Source organism: Ceratotherium simum, chromosome 16 (genome assembly GCF_057802395.1).
Source record: "Ceratotherium simum simum isolate JZ-2026a chromosome 16, ASM5780239v1, whole genome shotgun sequence".
NCBI classification, from domain to species: domain Eukaryota; kingdom Metazoa; phylum Chordata; class Mammalia; order Perissodactyla; family Rhinocerotidae; genus Ceratotherium; species Ceratotherium simum.
The window spans coordinates 1,199,530-1,221,839 of record NC_141915.1 but is presented as its reverse complement, the minus strand read 5'-3'; the positions used below and the strand labels follow the sequence as shown (position 1 = coordinate 1,221,839).

Genomic DNA, 22,310 nt, shown 5'->3' with positions numbered 1-22,310 from the left:
GCAGGCTCACCAAGAGCGACTTGGACCCCCTTTCAGCAGGAAGCCAACCGTTTCTCCTGCCAAGGGCTCCCTCCCACCCACCCCCAGGGAGAGGCTGGCGGGTGCCCAGGTGGCGGCCCGGCCGGGTGCAGGCTTGGCGATGGCCGCCATCGCGCCCGGAGCTGTGGGACGCAGCGGGCTGGAGCGGCTGCTCCACCAGCGAGTCTTGGTAACAGTTGCTATGTAAAACGCTCGGAGGGGGAATTTACTGTCAGCGTTAATAATAGATGAAGGTTTCAGAATTTTTGATGCCTTACGTTCTAAGCCGTTTGATTTATAATGTCTCTGGAAAGAGAGAGGCAAGAGTGGGGGTGAGGGAGGAGGCCCAGAGGCACGAGCTTGGAGCTCATCCCCCTGCCACCTCTGACAGCCGGGAAACCGCGGCCCAAGGGGCGAAGCGCCAGAGCCACGTGACTCCAGAAGGCCAGGACCCGAGGGGACTTCAGAGGCCCGATGCTGCCCTGGTCAGCGGGAGGAGAAACTAAGTCTGGGCCCCTCCCCCCCGCGCCGGGCGTTGTTTTGATGGATTACTGCTTCTCCTTTTAGTGCGAGCAGGTGTATCTCAAGTAGTCTCCGGAAGCGGCCCTGATGGGCGCCTGTGGCGGGGGCTGTGTGGGGCTGATTACATGCAAGTCCCAACTTCCCTTCTGCTTTGCTGCAAGTGGCGGCTGGTGTGCGTCGACGGCGAGCGGGCGGGGTGGCTGCGCAGGAAGCAGGGCTGTTGGCCGGGCTCCTGCAGGCCCTGAGAAAGCCAGAGCCCAAGGGGCTGGAGGAGGAAGAGCGGGGGCAAGGGCCCGGGCGCTGCCCTGGACTCGGAGCCCCGCGGGAGAGAGCCACGTCATCCCCCCTCCGCACGCCCGGACACAAGCCCCCAACCCTGCAGGCCGGGCCCCGCCCCGCGCAGGTGGCGCCCCGGGGAGCTGGCCTCAAGGTGGCTGCGTCCCCTTGGATGTTCCCACCCCCGCCATCCTCTGCGCAGGGGCCTCTGCTGACCTCTTCACCTGCAGTTCGCTCCTGAGGCCTCCTCCAACCCTCCCTGGCCTCTCACCCCAGGCCAGGGAATCTTTCTGACTCCGCAGCTGGCTGGGCTCTCTCCTCCCTGGAACCCCAAGACCCCAGTCTTTGGGCCAGAGAAATGGGCCCGGGACTGGGCACCCCAACACTCAGACCACATCCCCTCACCTTGACAGCTCTGTCCCCAAAAGTCACAGCATCTCCCGTTCACAAATGGGGATGTGTCTGGACGCAGGTTCCCCCCGCCTCATTCCTCAGGCCCTGAACACCCCAGGAGCCCTGGCCCACCCCCGCTCCAAGCATGTGGGAGAACCCTGTCCCTCCTGGGACCCATCTCCCCCCACAGGGATAAGGCGAAGTTTACACAGGGCCACGCTGCCCAGCGTTCAGCACGGGCCTGGGTGGACCCACAAGCAGCCATGGGGCCAGCAGGAGGAGAGCAGCCCCCTGCCAACCCCCTCTGGGGCGGCACGTGAGGGCCCACAAACTTTGGACGTCTGTGGGCATGCTATTAATAACAGACAATAGCTACGACCAGAACGCCATTCTCCCGGGGGAGCAGAGAGGCCTGCTCCGCCCCTCTCTACAGCAGCCCCTCCCAGCCCCACCCCACCTCCCTGCTTCCCAACTGACCGGCCCATTCGCTTCTGCAGTGCCCCCAGCCCAGCATCAGCTTCCCAAGCAAGGACTTCCGCCTGTCTGAATCACGCTGTGCCCTCAGCACCCAGGACAGCAGGGCACACAGTCGGTACTCAGGCGTTTGTTGACAGCTGAGTGGATAAAGGAACGAGGGAGTGAACGCCGCCCGGTGGGTGGGTGCCAGGCCCTTCCCGAGCCCTCCCCTGACCCAGGGCCGCTGGGGTCACATAGTCTGTAGTGGGGTGGAAGGGCATGGGCAGAAGCCTGGGCTCGCCTCCCTTCCCCCACCTCCATCACTCATTCCCCCGCTCACTCATTGCCTCGTGCTGGGCTCAGGCATGCCCAGGCCCCTACACCAGGCCCTGTGCTGGGCACTAAGTGTCCCAGGCCTCAGAGTGCCCACAGATGGGGACCCCGGAGCTCCCATCCCCGGGGAATCCGGCATACACAGACCCACCACCAGGCTCACGAGTAACCACCCATGCCCAGATGGAGGGCCGCCCTGACCCTCTTGGGCGGCTGGGACTCACGCAAGGATTGGGGGGCATTGAGGGCTGCACAGGGGGCCCGGGCCACCCTGCTCCCCTGGGGCCTGGAGAGCCCCCGCCTGTGCCGACAGGGCCGCCGGGCGCTCTGCATCAAGGCAGAGGCCTCTCCTGGGAGTAAGATTCCACCTGCCTGGGAGAGAAGTACCGCCTTGCCAGAACCCCCCACCTCGTGCCGTGTTCTTCCAGGAGTTCAGGCCCTGCAGGAAGACGGGTGTCACCCATTCATTCATTCATTCACCAAACACTCCCTAAGGCCCTGCTCTGAGCCAGGCCCTGTGGGGGACATGCTGGGGACACTGGGGAATCGGATGTGGTCCCCACCTGGGGGCACTGCAGGAGACACGCTGACTATTACCTGTGTGAGAGGGTGCGGAGCAGGACTTCCTTCAGAGAGCCCCCGGGTGACTCAGTCCTCTGAGGGGCAGCGGCTGAGAGAGCCCGGCTAGGCCCAGGCTGGGAGGGATGAGCAGGGAATGAGGGATCGGGGGGGGGATGCCCCCTTTCCTGGCTCAGGGAAGCACCCCTGTTAGTGGGGACCCTGATGGCAACTGAGAGTGCTGCCAAAGGAGGAGCTTGAAAGCATTGTGGACCCCTGATATCTTCAGGGCCCTCAGTCCCCAGAGGGCAGGGGTCCCTGAGGAGGCTGCTCAGCCTGCAGGTGGGAAGGACACAGCTCCTTTGAGGGTCTGAGGCGTCCGGGAGAGAGATCCCACTGGGAGAGCTCTGTCCAGTGCCCGGCCGCCTCTGCCCCTCCAGAACTTGGCCGTCCGGGCCCTGCTGCCCTTCAGCCAAGCTGAGCTGGGATGAGACGTCAGTGAGGGGCCGCGGGGCCTTGGCTATCAGGAAATGCCAACCCATCCTTCAAGTCGGCTCCATTGCCCAACGCTGCCCTTGGCTCTTTGTCCAACCCCAGGCCCACGCCTCTCCTTTCTGCTCCAGCCCCCCCCACGCCTCCCAGCCCTCCTGCCCTCACCGAGCCCGCCTGTCAGGTCTGCGCCTGTCGTGCTCTAGGAGCAAAGCCGCCAGGAGACTAGAGCCCACGTAACCAGGCCCTTGTCACTCATTCACGCGACAGTGCTGTACTTCACACCACGTGCCCGGCCCCCCGTCCAGGGCTCACATCCAGCACCGCGGTGCTGCCAGGCCGCTGGGGAGACGGGGCATCGACAGGCCTGCCAGACCAGGGTGGCAGCACCGTGACAGGAAAGCCCAGGCCATGCGAGTCCAGAGGAGGCCTCTGACCAGCCCACACGTCAGGGCAGGCGTCCAGGAGAGGGGTCACTCACGCGGCCTGAGGTGTCGTAGGGTCCGGCTGTGGCTCCCTCCTTTCCCCCTCCTTGGCCTCCTCCCGGTCCCACTCCAAAGCTTTTGTTCAGCGAGTCTCCCCAGATCGGCGGGCCTTCTCCACTCCAAACTGCCAGCCCTCTCAGAGCCTCAGTGTTCCTGATCTATAAAATGGACCCAATGAATCACTCATGTCAACTGGGTATTTACACAGTAGGTGCTCCCCTCCCCACTCTCTGCTGAGACAGCCCCAGCTGCCTCGACCACCCTCCTATCCCAAGTGAGGCCTGTGGGCAGCCCCCCAACCACTGCCCAATAAAAGCCCAGGACTCTGGGAGCACCAGGAACCAAGCATTAGCGGGTGAGGGCTGCTGGGTCGTTCGTCACAGCTTTAATAATGGAGTTTAAGGAAGGTCAGCTAGTCAGTGATAATGCGCATAATTTCTGTAACTTCATTAGTGCCGCTAACCTAAGTTGCCATGGGAGGAGGAGGGCAAGTGAAGACGGAGGTTGGGGGCATGCTATATGACACCTTTACAAAAATAGGAAAAGATGCCCCAGGCACCAGTCTGTACAGTTCGGCCAAAGGAATGTAGGCTGGATTTCTGCCAGGAACCCTTGTGCAGTGCACAACCTACACAACTATACACTTTGGCCCTAGGTTCAGGTGAGTGTCAGCATGGAGGCCTTTCCCCAAACAGGTCTCCAATGCCTTTCAGACCACTCAGCCCAGCTATGAGAACTCCCTGAAATCAAATGCGAAGTTTGTGTGTGTGCACAAGCACATTTTTCTGGAGAGGGTGCAGAGCATTTTTCCAGTTTCCAAAGGGTACAGAGTCCCTGTAGTTTAGACTTGGATCTGGGCCAGGGGTCTGGGATGGGGAATGGTAAAGGGGTCCTGCTAGAGCCCAGAAAGGGGTTCAAATGTGTTCAGGGACACAAACATTTGTTGTTACATTTCTCGAAAATCAGACTTAAGATTCGAAGCATCAAAACCACACAGGCTTGAACAAGGGCAGATTCTTGGACCCCATCCCTTGAGATCTGTGATTTGGGGGTGGCCTGGGCCCAGGAATTTGCCACTGGTACAAACTCCGCGGTGGCTTATAAAACCTGCCAGAGCTCCCGAAGCTCTGGTGTAACGTCCTTATCAGCTGCGCCGTATGCCTCATTTTCTCTCTTGGCGCTGGGGGGAACGAAGCGCGTACCCCACAGCCCATCAGAGCCTGAACGGGCCTATCCATGTATGACTGTGAGACTGATTTCATGACTTGAGCTCCTGTTCTGCGGTGGGAGTGCCAGGTGGGCAGGGGCCGTGGAGGTTCTGTCACATCCCCCACCCCCACCCCCCACAGGGAAGGGCACAGTGAGGGCTCTGCCATCCAGGAGTCAGATGGCTGGCCCTCCCAGGGGTCTCCGGCCCCAGCGTGCTGAGCAGCCCTCCGCAGCCCATTTCTGCACCATCCTGCTTCCCTGGGCAGAACCAGCCCCGGGCTCCAGTCTGCCTGCACAGTGGGCCATTCACCAAGGGCGCACATCAAACCAGGCTCCTGTGGCCTGGGGTCCAGGCCAGACACTCACCCCATGGCCTGGCCTTGGACACAAGCTCTTCTGTGTTGGAGTGAAGGGGCATCTGTCTCCCTTTCTCCCAAGTCCCAGTGTCCAGCACTGGGCCTGCCAAGGAGGCCTTGGGGGCAGTGGGATGAATGGATCCATTCAACAATATAAATTGAGCACCTACTGTGTGCCAGACCACAGGCAGGACCCCACCCTGATGGCACTGAGTCTGTGTGGGAGGAGGAAGCACAAATAGAGGTACAACTGCAAGGGAGACAAGTGCTGAGCAGAGCAAGGCAAGGGGCCTGTGCGGAAAGGGGACTCAGAGCGTCCAGGAACAAAGAATGCTGTGCAAAGGCCCCGTGGTTGGAAGGAAGGGGAGAGGTCAGCGTGGTAAGCACGGCGGTCGGCCCCTGGGGACAGGTCAGCCCCTAGGGACAGGGTGGCAGGCCCGGACCACCAAGCGCGGGGTGACGATTAGGGGCGCTGGAGCAGTGGAGCCTCTCACCGTCAGACCTCGGGGGGCCAGAAAAGACTACAAGAGACGGAGCCCGACCGCGAGGCGTCCTTTGTTCGGGGGCCGCCATCCCCGCGCTCACCGCCCCCACCACGCCAGGGGGCTGTCCCGGAAGCCCCGCCCCCCCCGCCGCGCGCCCGCGCCGGCCCGTCCACCGCGGCCACGCGCGCCGGGGGCCCCGCCCACCGCCCGCAGCTGCCGGCCAATCAGGCGGCGGGCGGGCCGGGCCGGGCGAGCACAAAGGCGGGGGCCGCGGGCGCCGCGCCGTGGCCGTGGCACCTGCGCCCCGCGGGCCGGGAGGCTGCAGGGGTCCGCGGCCTCGCCTCCCCCGCCGCGTCTCTCAAGCGGGGGCACACACTGCCCAGCGCGGAATGCGCTCGTGACTTCCACGTTTACTGAGCGCCTACTGCGCTCAGGGCTGGAGAGCCACCACCGACGGAGACCGACTGAAAACGAAATCCTGCCTTCCGGTGGCTTCCATGGGGGGTGCGGAAGGGAGGCAGCCAAGAGGCGAAAACATAAACAAACTGTACAGGCCGTTAGAGGGACTAAGTGCTTCGGGGAAACACAGACTGGAGTAAGGAGAATGGGAAATGTGCGGGACGTGGTTTGTGGTTTTAAACAGGGTGAGCTGGGAGGCCTCATCTGACACTGGAGGGAAGACTAGAGGGGCGAGGGAATAGCTATGTGACTATCTTCAGTAAGAGCACTGGAGGCAGAGGGAACAGCCAGTGCAAAGGCCCTGAGGCATCCGTGTGCATGAAGGAGAGCAAGGAGGCCACTGTGTCTGCAGCTTGGTGAACAAGGGGAGAAGAGACAAGGCCTGAGAGGTGACAACAAGATCCAGGCCCCTTTGGGGCCTCAGCAGGTACTCAGCCCAGTTAGTATCTGTGCATTTCCCCTCCTTAGAGTCTTCCTTTCTTCATCCTCCCATGCCTCCTTTCCTCCTCCACAGACCAGGAGACATTCCTTCTTCATCAAAGGCTGGAAGGACCTGGGCCACTGGTCTGGGCAACAGACTTGGCTTTCGAGGCTGGGGTAGAGACAGGGGCCGGCAGCCAGGCTCTCAGCCCTGGCACAGCTGTTCCTCGGCCTAGCATGCCCTTCCCATCTCTCAGTCTGACAGACTCCTGCCTTACCCTCCCAGGCCCAGCAGGTATCAGCTCCTCCAGGAAGCCCGGGCTACCTGGCTTGGGGAGGCGTCCGCTCCCCTCCCTCTCTCCCAGAGCCTGTCGCAGCACTGCCACGCCCCCCCGGCTTTCCCACCAGGGCACTCCTCCTTCCTTTGTGGGGGATGAGAGGCAGGGGCAGACAGGCCAGTGGAGGAGCACTTTTCAATCCCAAGGGCCCGGGAACACAAAACCCGGAGTCGCCGGCCCACGTTAGGAGCCACGTATGCGTCTTCCCCTGTGTGGGAGGGTGAGGCAGGACTCACCCCACCACTCACACGTGCCGGGCTCAGGCCCAGAGCTGGTGAGGCGGAAAGGAAAAGAAGCCCTCCAAAAATGGACAGGCGCGGGGGCCAGCCCCGTGGCCGAGTGGTTGTTCTGCATGCTCCACTTCAGTGGCCCAGGTTCGTGGGTTCAGCTCCTGGGCGCAGACCTACACCACTCGTTAGCCATGCTGTGGTGGCATCCCACATGTAAACTAGAGAAAGATGGGCACGGATGTTAGCCCAGGGCCAGTCTTCCTCAGCAAAAAGAGGAGGATTGCCAACAGATGTTAGCTCAGGGCCAATTTTCCTCACCAAAAAAAACATAAAAAAATGGACCGCTGACACGACGAAGAGTGCTGAGCCTCAGAGGGATGTAGCCCCGCCCCGGGCGAGGGCAAAGCCCTCCAAAGACCAGGAAAACGGGAGGCCAGCCACTTTGGCTCAGCCTGCACACAGTTCACTTCTCTGGACACTGGCCTGCCGATTTAAAGACCCACGGTGTTTGGTGTGTGGAGTCGGGGGTGACAGTCTCAGCTGGACACCAGTGCGTGTTTCTAGGGAGCGCTTGGACAGGTGGACTTTAGGAAGCAGAGCAGGCAGCACCTGACAACACGGACCTCGAGGCGGCCCTGGCCCTTAACAGGTCATTCTTGCCTCAGCCTCCTCATTTGTGAATGGGGTTAACGGTAAGACCCACCTTGCAGGGTGGTTGTGAGAACTAAATGGGCCATTGTGAGAAAGTGCTTAGAACCGTGGTAAGGACTCGGCAGAAGCCGGCCCTGGTGATTACAGTCACTGCGATGGGAGGCTTGGGAGTCAACAAAACCTGTGTTGGCTCCTTGGAACCACAGCTGGACTACATTTCCCAGCCTCCCTTGCAGTTGGGCATGGTCACATGACTGAGTCCTAGCCAATGGGACACAAGTGGAAGTGACGCACCCCCCCCCCCCTTCCAGGCATGAGGACCATGCCCAGCCACAGGGCAAGGCAGAACCCCATCAATGCATGGCGGAAGCGGTCCACCAACCAGAAACTCACTACCCTCCCAAGTGAAGGATAAACTTCTAGAAATGTTAGAGTCTCTCTGTTACTGCAGCTAGCCTTACCCTAACTAGCCGAGATTCACTTACCCATTCACTCATTTACTCATTCAGCAAATGTTCACGAGGGCTTATGGGCTCCATATGCCCCATGCTGGGTCCTGGGGATACAGAGGGTGTGAGTTCTGCCCTTGTGGAGCTTACAGTGTGGCAAGAAAGGCATCCTTAGTAAATAAATAACTAAGGGCAGGGTACTGGGGCAGGAAGGCTTCACTAAGATGAGATCTAAAAGAAAGAAGACAGGAGGAGAGGACTCCAGGCAGACCAGCAGCGGTAAAGGGCCTGCAATGTGAGGAATCAGGTCGGCTTCCTAGAACCAAGGGGGGAAAGATGAGGCCAGCACAGTGGGTCTGCATTTCGTCTCCTTTCTGAGCCTCGGTTTTTCATCTTTAAAATGGAGGTGACACTAATAATGCCTCTCACAGGGCATCTCTGGATCACAGAGGAGAAAATACCACTTGCACAGTGCTTCTGGAGGATGCTTGTTCATCCCCGACATTACTGCAAGTGGGCAGAAAAGCCTCTGCCTCAGGTGTGAGGTGTGTGAGGGAGGGAGGACACCAGCGGGGCCGTCTCTGGGGCTCAGGAGGCAGAAGCAGGGAGGGAGAGCTGCTGCTCCTAAGGCCCCTGCCATGCAGGCTACATATCAAGGATCGGCTCCAGCCGGGAGAGCTATTAGGCAGCAGCGGAAGTGCTGGCTCTCTGGGGAGGCGGGCAGGACTGCCCCTGGAGGCCGCTCTGCCAGCTGGTGCTAAGAGCGGGAACTCTCTGCTGACGGGCAGATGCTGGCCGCCATTCAATTTCTTCCTGGACAGGGAGAGTGGAGAGGGGCACTGCAAGATTTGAGGAGAGGTCCAGGAGGCCTCTGGGGGCAGATGTGTTGGGCATTTCCCTGATGCTCCATGCCGGGCTGCCTGCTGTCTCCTGAGGTTGCGAGCAGGAAAAGAGGCATCAAATCTGGGAGGTGTGCTTGCTTTGAGGCACCTAAAAGGGCACAGGCAGGCAGGGGGTGCTGGCACAGGTCTACCTAGAAGCTGGAGCCCCTGGGGACTTGCAGTGGGACCATATCACTCCCTCAGCTCACGGACCTGCGGTGGCTCCCTAGCTCTCCGCTGCCAGCATTCAAGGCTCACCACGACCTGAGCCCGGCTCTGCTCACTCCACACTGCAGACCGCCACGCCATGGCTGCTCCCACCGCCATGCTGTTGCATTCGCTGTTTCTTCTGCCAGGTGTGCCAGATTCACCTCTCATCTCCTTACATCTTTTCTGTCATCTTTTAAGAAGTGCTTGGAGTTCTAATCCAGGCTGAGTGAGCTGGCCAAGCAACCTCTCCTCTGATCCCTAGCTTACTCATTGAGAACATGCGGAAGCTATTTCCTGCCTCACAGGATTGTTGGTGCAAATTAAACACGACAATGTATGTGAAAAGCATCTAATGGCATATGACACAAAGTAGTTATTTAAAGGCAGACCCTCTCACCACCCCCCCCCCAAAAAAAGCCAACCTTCTTGCAGCAGCACCTCCTCTAGGAAGCCTTCCCTGGTCACACCCCTGGTTTTGGTTAGGTGCCTTCTGGTTGGTCCCTAGCTCCCTGGGCAACCCTTGGCGTGACACCACACGGGACAGCAATGATTTGTTTGGGCATCTGTGCCCTTCCCCACTAGACTGTGAACACCTTGAGGGCAGGGCATTCCTGGTGTGTGCTGGGCCGTGTGGTCAGCGTTGGAAGAGTAAATAAAGAAGGGGCGGATGGCACAGGTCCCACCTCAGCCTCCTCATCTGTCCCAAGAGCTAAAAACACAGCCTGCCTTGCTCCTGGAAGGCGAGAGGACAAGCAACTCAAATGCCCCTGGATCCCTAGATTCTTGGCTCAGGACTAGCTTGCCAGGACAGTCCTCTGTCAGCTGCCCTCCAGCTCTGCCCAGAACAGTCCTGACCTCAGCCCAGGTCCTCCAGTCTCCTCCCTCCTCTCTAGGCCCACTCCATCTCCCTCATCCTCCACCAAGCCACCGGTGAGCCAGTGGCTAAGTGCCAAGTACCCAGCCTGAGCTCAGGGCTGGCTGGAGAGAGGGTGATAAAACACCCCAGGTGGCCCAGAGGCTTGGGACAACAATGTGTGGGGATCCACAAGCTGTCTCCATTTCTTCCAGAAACCTCAGGAGTACTGTGCATTTACCCTAAAGCGGCCACACTGACACAAATCCAGCAGTGCCCCTGCTCTGGGCCGGAATGCTGTCAGCTCAAAGCCCCACTGGCTATCTCCCCCGACCCCAAGCTCAGATAGGCAGTTATGGATGTCTTTGATTAATAAGAAATGGGGCAATGAATTGATCATTATGTAATAAATGCAGTTTGGCAGCTGTATCTTTCACAAACATGGCTTGTGTGTGTGGGAAATAAGGAAGGGTCCCCCAATAAACACACAGGGCACGCTGGGGGAGGCTACGGTTTTTGCCCCAGGAGTCCCCGCCTTCGGGGGAGGTAGTGACAGCCACAGGCATCCTGAAGGAGTCGGGGAGCATCTGACCAGGAGGCCCCTTGGACCGAGGCAGGCACGCAGGCAGGCCGCGCAGCAGCGGGATGGGTGGAAATCGGGCAGAGGATGGTGGTAGCTTGTCTTACACCCCTCAGGACAGGGGCTCTGGGCCCAGCCCACCTTCTCCACCTCCTGCCCAGCGCCAGGGACGGCCAAGCTCCCCCGTCCTGGGTCTGCTGCCCGCCGCTCCGAAAGGAGAGGCGCGAACAGATGTTTCCTCGAATCAGGAAAATAACGTGGCTCCCAGATGGGCTGGGCGCGGAAGCGCGTCCTCTCCCTCCGCCCTTTGCGACAAGCCCTTTCTTTCTGGGGAACAGCTGGGCGTGAGAGGTGGCGGGCGGGGGCAGCGGCTCCGCGGGGCATCTGCCAGCTCGGTCACACCCGCGTCCCCGAAGGAGGGCTGGGGACACAAAGGCTCCGCCCGCGGCTCTGCCAGCGCGGGTGCCAGGCGCGGTGGAGGGCGTCCTGCCGGGCGGGGCGCGGGCCGAGCGCGGACGGCCGCCCCGCCCCCGCCCCCGGGCTCCCCCGCCCCCCGCCCGGGCCGCGGAGGGACCGTCCCCTAACCACACCCCGCCCGGGGGCCTGCCCCATCCACAGCCGGCAGTGGCTCCCGCCACAGGAGGACGCACCGCGGCGCCCCGCCCGGCTCTCACGCGGGCCTCGCACAGGGGCCCCAAGTCCGCGGTCCCAAACCACCTCGCTCTCCCCCGTGCTCTCCCATGCTTCCCTCTTCTTTTGGCGACCTAGAAACTTCCAGGCGTCTGCGAAGGCCCAGTTCAAACCCCACGGCCGGTCCAGCCCTTCGACTCCCCACCGACCCTGCCGCCCACCGTTAGCCCGTCCCTTTGCGCACCCCCTGCCTCATCACTTACAGCCGGCTCCCCAGCAAAGGATCATTGCTCAGCTCCCCAGTCGGTCTCCCCAGCAGGACTGTGAGCGCCACCTAAAGGCAGGGTCCGAGTCATTTCTACATGCCGCGGATTCCACACACAGGGTCTCCGGAAAGAGTCCAGTGTGTGGGTGCAGTGCACCAAAAGAACTGTCAAATGGCCCACATTAAACTAGTAAAAATAGCCACGTCCAGGACAGCCTCGAGAGGGACTCGGACCTATTATTTGTGTACCTCCATAGTTCTTTCCTGTTCTATGCACAACCATTTCTTTCCTTTTGTAACTAAATGATTTTGAGTGGAAAACGCACCAAGGCCACTCCCAAGAAATCGCCTGCTATGGACCCAGTTCTGTGCAGCGGCCTTGCCTCCCTGGACATGCCAGGACAGCCTGGCCCACCTTACAGAACAGCCAGAGGAGGCTCAGAGCAGGGAAGAGTTTCCCAAGGCAGATATGCGGCATCTGAACCCCAGGGGCATCGGAACCACACTACCCAGGAGGGCTACTGGGTCTCCCCAGCCAAGCTGGGTGTCCACGAGAAAGTCCCGCAGGGCCTCCAGAGTCAGCATATGCCCAGGTGCCACCATTCACAGTCACTCCTGTCTGTATGCAAAGTCTTTAAGCACCCGCTATGTGCCCGAGAAGATGCAGGCGTCAGGGGGTGACTGGTCTCTCCAGCCAAACCAGAACCTTGGGAAACAACACCTCCCACTGGTCCCCCACCTGCTCTCACTTCCATCTCCCCTCCCCACCCCGAGCCCCTCGGCTCTCCCACTAGGAGAGGGGGAGAGGGGGCTGCAGAGAGGACTAGGCCCTGCCCAGCCTAAAAGATGTCCCTGATCCCACTATGCCTCATGCTGGTTCCCAGTCCTGGCCGGCATCGGCAGCACCTGAGGGGCTTGCTACAGTTTCAATTCCCTGGCCACCGCCAGGGACTGTGATTCAGACAGGCCCAAGGTCGGGGCACTTCTGTGCGTATTCTCCAAGTGCCTGACCACACAAGCCCCAGGCTGCTTCCACGTCTGCTGCTGAAGCACGGCTGCCTGGCGCCTGGGACCCGGACACAGGGCAGGAGCAGGGAGCTGCCTCCACACCAGGGCTGGGGTCAGGGGGGAGCCCCAGAGAGAATGCTGCGTGTGAGATCTGCCGCCCCACATGCCCTGGCATTTCCGGTGGCATAAGCCAGTCTGATGGTGCCTGGATGCCAGCAGTGATGAGCTGCTGGAAGGGAGGGTAGGGGCAGCTGGGCTCCTGGATGCTGCTGCTCAGGGGCCTCCTCACCCCTCTGTGACCGTGGGTCCCAAGGCCTACGGGGCCTCGCACACAGTAGCTTGGAACTGAGTACAGATTCCTTCTAAATCACAAAGGTTACCATTTATCAAGTGCCTGCCTGTGGGAAGTGTTCTGCCCACATGAGCTTGTTTAAAACTGGGCCTGGAATGAAGATATTTGTAACAGCAAAAAACCTATCCACGTGTCCACCCTGCAGAGACAGGGCACTTACATAAGTACCTACTGTGTGCTTCCTGTGCCCCAGGCTAGAGAGTGGGCAGGGGGATGGCTGAGGAGCCCCTCAGGGCTGCAGAACAGCGTGTGTGGCAGGTCCCATGGAGTAAACCCCAAACCCGGTGAGGAACAGAATTCCCAGTGATGGGAGGAAGAGCTAAAGGGTGGGCCCCACCTGTGCCTCCAGGGGACTCAGGCGCAGAGCTGTGAGAACATAAACTGCCAACTTCACATACAAAGAAACAAGGAACGCATGTTATTATTTTTTTTTTTTTAAAAAGATGATTTTTGGCAAAGTTTCCAATGAATTCAGTGCCAGGGGTTTGGGAGGGTGCAGGGTTGGTAAGTTCTTCCAGACAGGTGACTTCAGACTCTGGAAAGCAGGCATTCATTCATTCAACAAAGATCCGACCCTCCGGGCAGCTTGCCAGCTACCCCAGGCCTCAGCAGTAAGAATTCATTCATTCGTTCACACCACAACTATTTATTAGTATCTGCTGTGAGTCCCGGGGCATCGGCAGTAAGCCTGGAACTGTGGCTTGAGGCTGGGCTGGGGTGCAGGGGCCAGGGCGGGATGAGCAGGGCAAAGCCAAATGGCACCGCCTGCCATCTGCCTCATGCCCCAACGTCCCTGCCCCTTGGCCCCTGTTCAGCATCACCTGTGGCCACAGGAACCCACCCCCCCACCCTGGAGCCGGCAGGCACCCAAGATGGGAATTATGGTCTTTACAAGAGACACTGACATGAAGCTGGTTACTGCCTCTTCAGCAACATAATTCCTTTTTATTAGAAAATTAAAGGGTAGGACCAGCTTGCCAAAAGACAGAAGCGCTGAAATGTGCTTTCCTGAGATATGCAGCGTCTGATAAGACGGATTTGCTTGTCTCCCTCCTTTTCCGTGGGCATCCCTCCTCGGCCAGGCTTTCCTCCATTCACGCCCCTTCGCAGGCACCAAAGCAATGGCCGTGAGCTTGGCTGAGGTGGGCAGGCCCAGCACCCGGATGCGAATGCAGCCCGTGTGCCTTCGTTTCCCGGCACAGGACAGGAACCGGGGGCTCTGCGCTGGACCCCACTCCTCAGGTTTAAGCCTTTTTAGAATTACCTCGAGGATTCTCTTGCTTTCCTGAGATGCAAAGGCTGCCCGTGGCCTTTGCTAAGCTGAGGGTGTCAGGAGGGAAAGGCCGGAACAATAAAGGATTGGGCTCCGGAAAAACAAGCTCATCCATCTGGAGACCCTGGAGCAGGCGGCTCCATGGCGGAGGGAGGCGGGCAGGGCACAGCGCCGAGGAGAGGACGAGTCCCTCACTGCCACACAAAAAGCAACTATTCAAAACCACCCAGGGAGTTCTCTCTTATTGAAAAGTCCTTGATTCTTCCCTTTCTGCCACAGAACTCATGAACAAGGGCCCCGTCTTATAATGGGGTGATGGAGGGGCCCGGGAGGGAGGGTCCTCCTACGCAGGAAGGTGGCCGAGCCCGCCCTGAGAGTCATTAGAGCTGGTAACTAAGGTAACTCCAGAATCGGATTTTCTTCCCACTAATCTTTTTCTCTTTCCTTTTTTTCTCTGCTGGTCAGATGCTACCTTCCAGTTTCAGAGGGGACCTCAGAGGGTGGTGGGGGAAGAGGGGAGTGACGTGTGAGTGTGCATGTGTGATACGTGTGTACGAGTGTGTGTGTGTGTACTGAATACTAAAATGGTGACCAGGCTCTTGCTCTCGCGGGGGTGGAGTGTCTCCCCTCAGGTATGCCTGCCCCTGCCCTCTCCACGTTCCCACCCCCTCCTCGCTTCCTCTCTCCCTCTTCAAGGGCACATCCATTCCCTTCGCTCCTCCGTGAGTAACAAAAGGCGAGATGGAGTCCCCTTCCACCTGCTGATTGAAGCCTCCCCTCCAGCACGTCTAGCAGAGGCTGCTTTGTTCTGGGGAAAACCAAGATGGGGGTCTGTCCCAGGGCCTGCTGGGGTGGGTAATGGGGTGGGGGTCAGAAATAAATACAAAAAATAGCATTGTCCCACAGGCCCGTGCTGCCTGGACCTCTCTCCCTGGGAGCTGTGGTCTGGAGAGGCCTGTTCAAATCCTAGTGGGGCCACTGATGACCACGTGGTCTGGGGCACATTCTTTCACTCTCTGAGCCTGGCTTTGCTGCCTTACGCGACAACCTGTAGGAAGCCCCTGACACAATGTCAGGTCTCTCCCTGACCTGGCCATCTCCAGGGCTTAGAGGGGATGACCCACTTTTCCATCACGCTGGGGGAGGGAGCAACAGGAGGGACGGTGACCCTAATTCTCCAGGGGCGGCTGCGTTTTAGGGTTCAGAGCCTCCAGGAGGTGTTTCAGAGGAAGAGAGCACCTACTTGCCCCTGGGACCCAGGGTTCCTCTGGATGGAGAAGATGCTGGGGCCCCCTGGCCAGAGTCCTCCCCAAAGGGAGGCCATGGGAGCAGCTGGGGGCAGGCAGGAGCACTGACTCGGAACTCCACAGGTCTACATCCTGTGTGTCTGCACAGCCCTTTCCCCCGCCAAGGGTCTACCAAGGCTCTAAATGGACACCAAGCCCAGCGCCCGAAGCAGGTGGCCTGGCCCTTGTAGGGGAGTGAGCCCCACCCTCTGGGATGCTGATGTCTGGATCCCTGGCTGTCCCCTTGGGAAGGGGTCCCGCCGGGCCTGTGATTCCCCTGCGGAGTGGGGGTGTTTGTAGCATCAGGAGCCTCCCCCTGCCCCCTCAGTAGGGAGAGGGAGTTGTCTGTACCACGAGTGAGGTGAGTCATGTCAGCTCCACCGGCTCTGTGTGCTCGGGGGAGGGGCCGTCCTCTGTCTGAGCCCAAGGTGAGGAGGTCAGCTCAGCAACGACAGGCAGGCTGGGCTGGCGCCTGGGACCCACCTCAGGCGGCTTCTGGGGCTCCAGTCCCCTGCGCCCCCCACTGCATGGAGGACCGAGCCCAGATCAGGGCGGGTGGTGGATTAAGACCTCAAAATCCCCAAGCAGTGGGTCAGGGGAGGCCAGTGGGGGCAGCCAGAGGTCAGGGGGAAGGGGGCAGCTGTTGGACTGTGTCTGGAGCTGAGACAGAGCAGAGCTCCCCAAGCTCTGCAGGCAGAGGGGCCATAGCCCAGGCACGTGGCAGCCTTCCCGAGCTGAGGCAAGTCCGGGCTCCACGGCCTGTGCCACAGGCCGTGACCCTTCGCTGCCAGACTCGCTCTCTGCATCCTCATCCCTCCCCCTCTCTCCCTGTGGCTGCCCTCCTCCTCTCCCTCTAAGCAAATGGACTGCAAATGGGATAGTTCATTTTCATCTGCACCCGCCTTCTTCACTTTCCCAGCTCCTGGGGCTGACTTGACCCTTCCCATCTCTGCCCCCTCCAGTGTGGAGGGCAGCCACAGCCTGCCCCCACCGAAGACCACACCGAAGACGCCTGTGAGCTTCTGGAGCCAGGGGTCAGTCAGGCTGCAGTGACGCGGCCTTGCTGAGCATGGCTCTCATCTTAATGGTTTTTCCAGAGAGCACTTAATGGATGTGTGACTGCCCAGTGTGTGTGTGTGTGAGCCGGTGTGTAAGGAGGAGGCAGATCCCTCCCCTACTCCTTCCTCATTCCAAATGGCCTCAGTCTCCCTCGTGACACAACCTGCCCGCCCAGGGAAGGGGGGGGCCAGGCCACTGCCTGGGCAGGGAGCGCCCACCCACAGGCATTTCTGGGTGTGAGAAAACACCACCTCAATAATAACGTGAGGACAGCTGCTGCCGCTCCCCCAAGCTCCTACCACGCACATGCAGGGTACAGGGCTGGGCCTGCTCAGGCCTGGGCACATTTATTAACAATAACAGTGAGGAGGACAACCCATGATTACAGCACTGAGCACTGTGCAGGTATTTTAGCCCTGAAGACGCCCCAGGCTGACCACAATCCCATTTCCCAGATGGGGAAGACTGAGACCCCAGGGGCCACAAGCAGGCTTTCTGTCCCCCTGTAAGCACCAGGGGCCAGAGTTGACCACAGTCGCTCCTTTGCAATGGAGCCTAGGTTTGCCTGAGTCTGGACAAATGTGGGTGGAAACTGGCAGCCTCAACATTTAGCCCCAGCACCTCAGAGCCATCCCCAGAAGCTCAAGAAGGGACGGGCCCCTACCGTCTGGAGCCCAGGGCTTCTCCTGTTTCCCCTGGAGTCCTCTGCCCCCACCAGCAGACAGGCTCAAGGCCCTGTGGGGTGGCAGGGACCACCCAGGTGGAGGGGGGGAGGGGAGGGGAGGGAGAGAGAGAGAGAGTGTATGTGTGTGTGCGCGCGCGCGCGCACGTGTGTGTGCCCGGCCTGTGGTGACCCAGCTCCCAGCCCGGATGCTCCGCCCAGCCCGACCGCAGCTGGGAAAACAGGCTCCTCAGCTGCACCCCCAGCCACAGCCCCCCCTACCCCACCAGGCCGGCGACCTCACCCAGCCCTGAACCAGGAACAGGGCCGGCTCGGCCTGAGTCACAGCCCCCAGCCCACCCCCTCAGATCCCGTCAGACCTGAGAGGAGGTAGCAGTGCTCCTGGGAGCCCACGCCCGCCCTCATGCTACCCTGGCTCAGGAGCCCCCACAGACTGTAATCCCACACCTGCCTCAGACCAGAGCCCCTCTCGCTCCCAACCTTACCCCAAACGGTCAAGGGTGAAAGGCTCGGCCTTTTAACTGCAGTTTGCCGTGACTGCCCAAACCAAAGGCAACCCTGGTTCTGTCTCCCTGAGCTGCAGCCCTCCTCCCCATGCCCACCAGCAGTGTTAGGGCCTGGAGGCTGGCACTGCCTCCCTCCTTCTGGGGACAGGGGAGGGGGCCCCCTACCTTCCGCCACCCCGGCCAGGCGCAGGGTCTCTGTGCCTGCCTCACTTCGAAGGCAGGATCGCTGAGGCTGAAATTTCAATTAAGTAAGAGAAATAATTACCCCGGGGCTCCAGGCCAGCTCAAGTGGTGACAAGCCTCAATATCTGCTTCCCTGGAGTGGGGGGAGGTGGCTGGGCACCCCCGAGGTCAGCCTGGACCTGAGCAGGAACCTGGGACTTGCCCACGTTCAGCCTTGTAGCCCCTCCGCCATCCTTCTACTGAAAAAGGGCCAACCTCGGGCTGCTCCAAGGTAGGGGGACACTGGGGGACTCGAGAAAGGGTTGAGGGGGCTGGGGAGTAAGCCTCAGATGGCTCCACGAAATTGAATTAAATTAAATGTAACCATTCAGTCACTGCCTGAGGCTACCAGGGCCCCATGAGGGTGGCGTGGGAACCCCAAGAGCAGGACTGAGAGGGCTGTGGCCTCCAGAGGGGGGGGTTCCAGCACAGGCCCGGAGGCGGGGTGGCTCTGGAAAGGTCCCCACAAGGCCTGCCCTGCCACTCACAGGAGGAGTGGGCCTGGGCAGGGGCTTCCGCTCTGGGCCTCGGGTGCATCTCCTTAAAGACAAGGGTCACAAGCAGGGGGCGTTCCGGAGCCCCCATTTACTCCTCAAGAGGCCTCCAAACAGCCAGCTTTAGCTATGTCCCTCATCTCCAGAAAACACCGTCTCCAAAAATGTCCCATCCTCAGTCCAAAAATGTCCTTTCTCTAAGAATGACCCATTTCCTCTCCAGAGGTGCTTCATTTGAATCCAGAAATTCTCAGCTCCAGAATGTTCCATCTTATCTCCAGAAATGCCAGTGCTCTCTATAAAGGCTCCATCTTAGCTCCAAGAATGTTTTACTTCCATAAATATCACATCCCTTCTCCAGAGATGTTCCATTTCAGCTCTAAAAATACCTCAAATCCAGAAGTGCCCTATTTTATTTCCAGAAATACTCCAGCATCATCTTCAAAAACACTCCACTTCCAGAGGTACTACAGTTTATCTCTAGAAATATTCCATTTCCAGAAATGTTTCATCTCTAGTAATGTTTGGAATCCAGAAAAGCTTCCTCTTTACTCCAGAAGATGCCCTGTCCTACCTCCAGAAATGTTATTTCATCTGCAAAAATGCCCTTCCTCCAGAAATGCTTTCCATCTCGTCTCTAGAAACATCTTCATCCTGTCTCCAGAATGCATGTCTCATTTCTAAATACATTCCACCTCTGGCAATGTTCCAGCTCATGTCTAGAATGCCCATGGTATCTTCAGGAAGGTCTCCTGTCTGGACTAGATGCTGCAGAAATTCAGAAACCCACTTCCTTTAGGACCTCCTAGGGAGAGGCTGAGCAGTGACCAGGTGGCCTCCTCCCCTTCTTCCTTGTCCCTACGGTCCCCTGGGATCTCTCGGCCACCTGCTGGGCCTGCTCTTGTGCCAGGAGCAAGGATGAAGTCAAGTGCTTGGCTGGCAGGTGTCAAGGTCCCTGGAAGTGGGGAGCAGGAACAATCAGGGTTTGGGGTGGGAGCCTCCGAAGTCTGACCTGGGGGCAGGGGCAGTGAGAGGAACCTGGGGTGGGGAGGAATGGACCAGGAAGAAGTTGGCGGGGGGGCTCAGCACAGCCCCCCCACAGACACACCCTTGCCACAAACATGCCCATCAGCCTAAGTGCACACACTCACACTTCAAGGTCAATACTTACACAGTGCACAGAAATGCCCACCCCCACCCCACCTCCCACCCCTCAGAGCCACACACAATACACACTCACAACCTGGAAACCCACACTCAACACGTGCAGCCCCATCTACACAAGTGCACAGAACATACACAAATGCATACACACAATACAGATACACATACAAATCCACTGTCACACACCACACACACACGACCATCCTCACCCACATTCCCTGGATCTCTCTGGGACAAGTCCTGGGTACACCAAGGGGCAGAGGCCCTCTGTCAGTCCCTCCATACAGTTTGGGTTGGCAAGAGGGGGCAGCCTCAGTAACTGCTGTGTGCCAACTGGGGAAATTCACAGCCCCAGGACTTTGGGCTTAGAAGAGCCCACAAAACAGAGGAAGGTGCATATTCCCCATCTGCTTGCACACCTACTAAGATGGGGCACTCACTCCCTCCTGGAGCAGCCCAGGCCACTTCTGGGTCACTTCTAAATGACAGAAAGTTCCTCTTTGGGTGGAATTGAAACCCAGGGATGCCACGTCTGTCCACACAGCCAGGGACTGCTCTCCGGCCCCTCAACATGGGCATTGCAAAGCCCATGTTGTGCTGAGATTTCAATGGAGATTCTCTCTTCCCTTTCCCTTGACAGGTGGGAGAGGTAAGGGGGACAGCTGTTCTGAGGGAAGGGGGACTGGAGGCAGCTGAGTGGAGGGTGGGCAAGTACCAACACTCACACACACACACACACACACAAACAGGCACACAGATGCAGCCCCGTGCGTGTCCAAGGACCTCCCGTGCAGACACACAGGCAGGCATGTAATACACCTCCATGCCCTGAACCCACATACAAGGAAGGAGGAGGCAGTCTGTACCAGCTCTGTCCCTGACACCTCTGCAGGTGGAAATTCTCAGAGCCTCCAGGTAGGGGGAGGGGGAAGGGGCTCTGACCCCTGATCTCTGCTGCCACCAGCACTGGTTAGCTCTGGTCTGCTCCCAGGGAAGGATAATTACCATTTATTAAGCCTCCCAATTTAGAACCAGCCTCAATTAACTGGAACCTCCCAAGTCCCCTTTTCTGATCCTTTGGGGCCAAGGGCAGACACAAACAGACCTTGAACATGCCCTTCAATCTGCCCTCGGCGTGGGCCCCATTCTCTGCCACCCCCCAACTGGCCAGCTCTTGCCTAGAAAGGGAGCTTCCACATCCGTCCCACACCCACCCTCTGCTCCCAACCCCTCTGGCTCCTGGAGACTCCTTTTCTCTCTACCTAGACCTTCTCTAGGAACTAAGGACCACTCAAAATGTGAGAGCAAAAAAGAAAGGCAAAGAGTCAAACGTGAGTCTGAATGAACACATGGTCCCGGGGTCCAAGATGGGAGGGAGCTCGGGCCAGGCCTTGGCAGGGGGCACGGCGAGAGGGGGCCCCAGGTCTCCCAGCTCGCGGGCGCAGCCGGGCTTCTGGAGAGGCTTCTGCATTGGTATGCTCTGCCCCTCACAGCCCAAATTACACTGGCTCTCCTGGGACCCTTTATCGCACGTTGTCGCTTCAGCAAAAGGTTATGTACGAGAAGATCGACATCCCTCCCGCATATTAACTGAAAGAGCGTTTTTTAAAATGCACAGGAAAAAGCAGCTCACCTAAGAGCCAATTTTTACAGTATCTTAGATCAGAATGAGCACTGGACTGGGAGTCAAGAAAAGGGGTCCTTGTCGGAGTCCTGCCCTTGCTGGGACCCAGGGCATGTCACCTGCCCTCTGTGCACTCCACTTTTCTCATCCACTGAAAGTGGGAATAAAAGCCCCACAATGGTGTTCTGTCAGGGAGGCTGTGAGGGGCAGATGAGTGATGGGAATGAATGAATCATGCTACGGAACCAGCAGAACCCAGCTGGCGTTCATGGTCAGCTTCTGCCAGGCACGTTGTAAGGGGCGAGGAGAGCTGGTACACTCCCTGAGCACTCTGTGCCCCCTGCACCTCCTTGTCTTTCCCCAGCCAGTCCCTCACCTGGGGCACTGTCTCCTTTTTTTTATTCTGCCTGAAGAATTTCTGGAAAACACCTTCAAGACCCAGTTTGGAATTAGTTCCTCAGTTCTGACATTTTATACATGAGTTTCAAAGATAGGATCTGCCTGGGGCCAGCGCTGATGGCCTAGTGGTTAAAGTTCGGTGTGCTCCGCTTCAGCAGCCCAGGTTTGTTTTCGGTTGTGGAACCACACCACTCATCTGTCAGTTGCCATGCTGTGGCGGCAGCTCACAGAGAAGAACTAGAAGGACTTAGAACTAGAATATACAACCATGCACTGGGGCTTTGGGGAGGGGAAAAAAAAATTAAAAAAGAGAGGAAGACTGGCAACAGATGTTAGCTCAGAGCGAATCTATCTCAGCAAAAAAAAAAAAGAGAAAAAAAAGATATGATCTGCCCAAGGTCATGGAAAGCCGGGGTGCAAGGATGGGAATCCAGGTCTCAGCAGGGCAGACTCGATGGAGTGGGCGGAGAGAACCGGGCAGCCGAGCCCTGTCAGGCAGTCTGAGCGGGCAGTCTCCGCTCAGCTCTCCTGCAGGGTCCTGTGGGCGTGTGGGCCAAGCTGTGACCTGTCAGTTTCTTTAAGAGAAACAGAAAGTCAGATTTTCGCAGAGGCAAAGGCTGGCAACAGGACTGAGGAAGAGTGGTGTACCTGCCAGGAGCTGGCCAGGCAGCAGTGATCTCTTTGGGCCTCAGTGT

The 22,310-nt window shown here is 58.9% G+C and overlaps 1 protein-coding gene across 5 annotated transcripts in view; it reads right to left on the bottom strand.

Moving 5' to 3' along the window:
* The window catches only part of RAI1 (retinoic acid induced 1), a 119,990-nt gene that overhangs the window by 48,487 nt on the left and 49,193 nt on the right, over positions 1-22,310 (bottom strand). The window contains exon 3 of one of the 5 annotated variants that reach the window (XM_087440284.1): positions 3,527-3,688. The exons of the other annotated variants lie outside the window; for them this stretch is intronic. The gene's annotated coding sequence lies outside the window, so the exon portion shown is untranslated. The remainder of the gene's footprint in view (positions 1-3,526; positions 3,689-22,310) is intronic. 5 annotated transcript variants of the gene reach the window in all.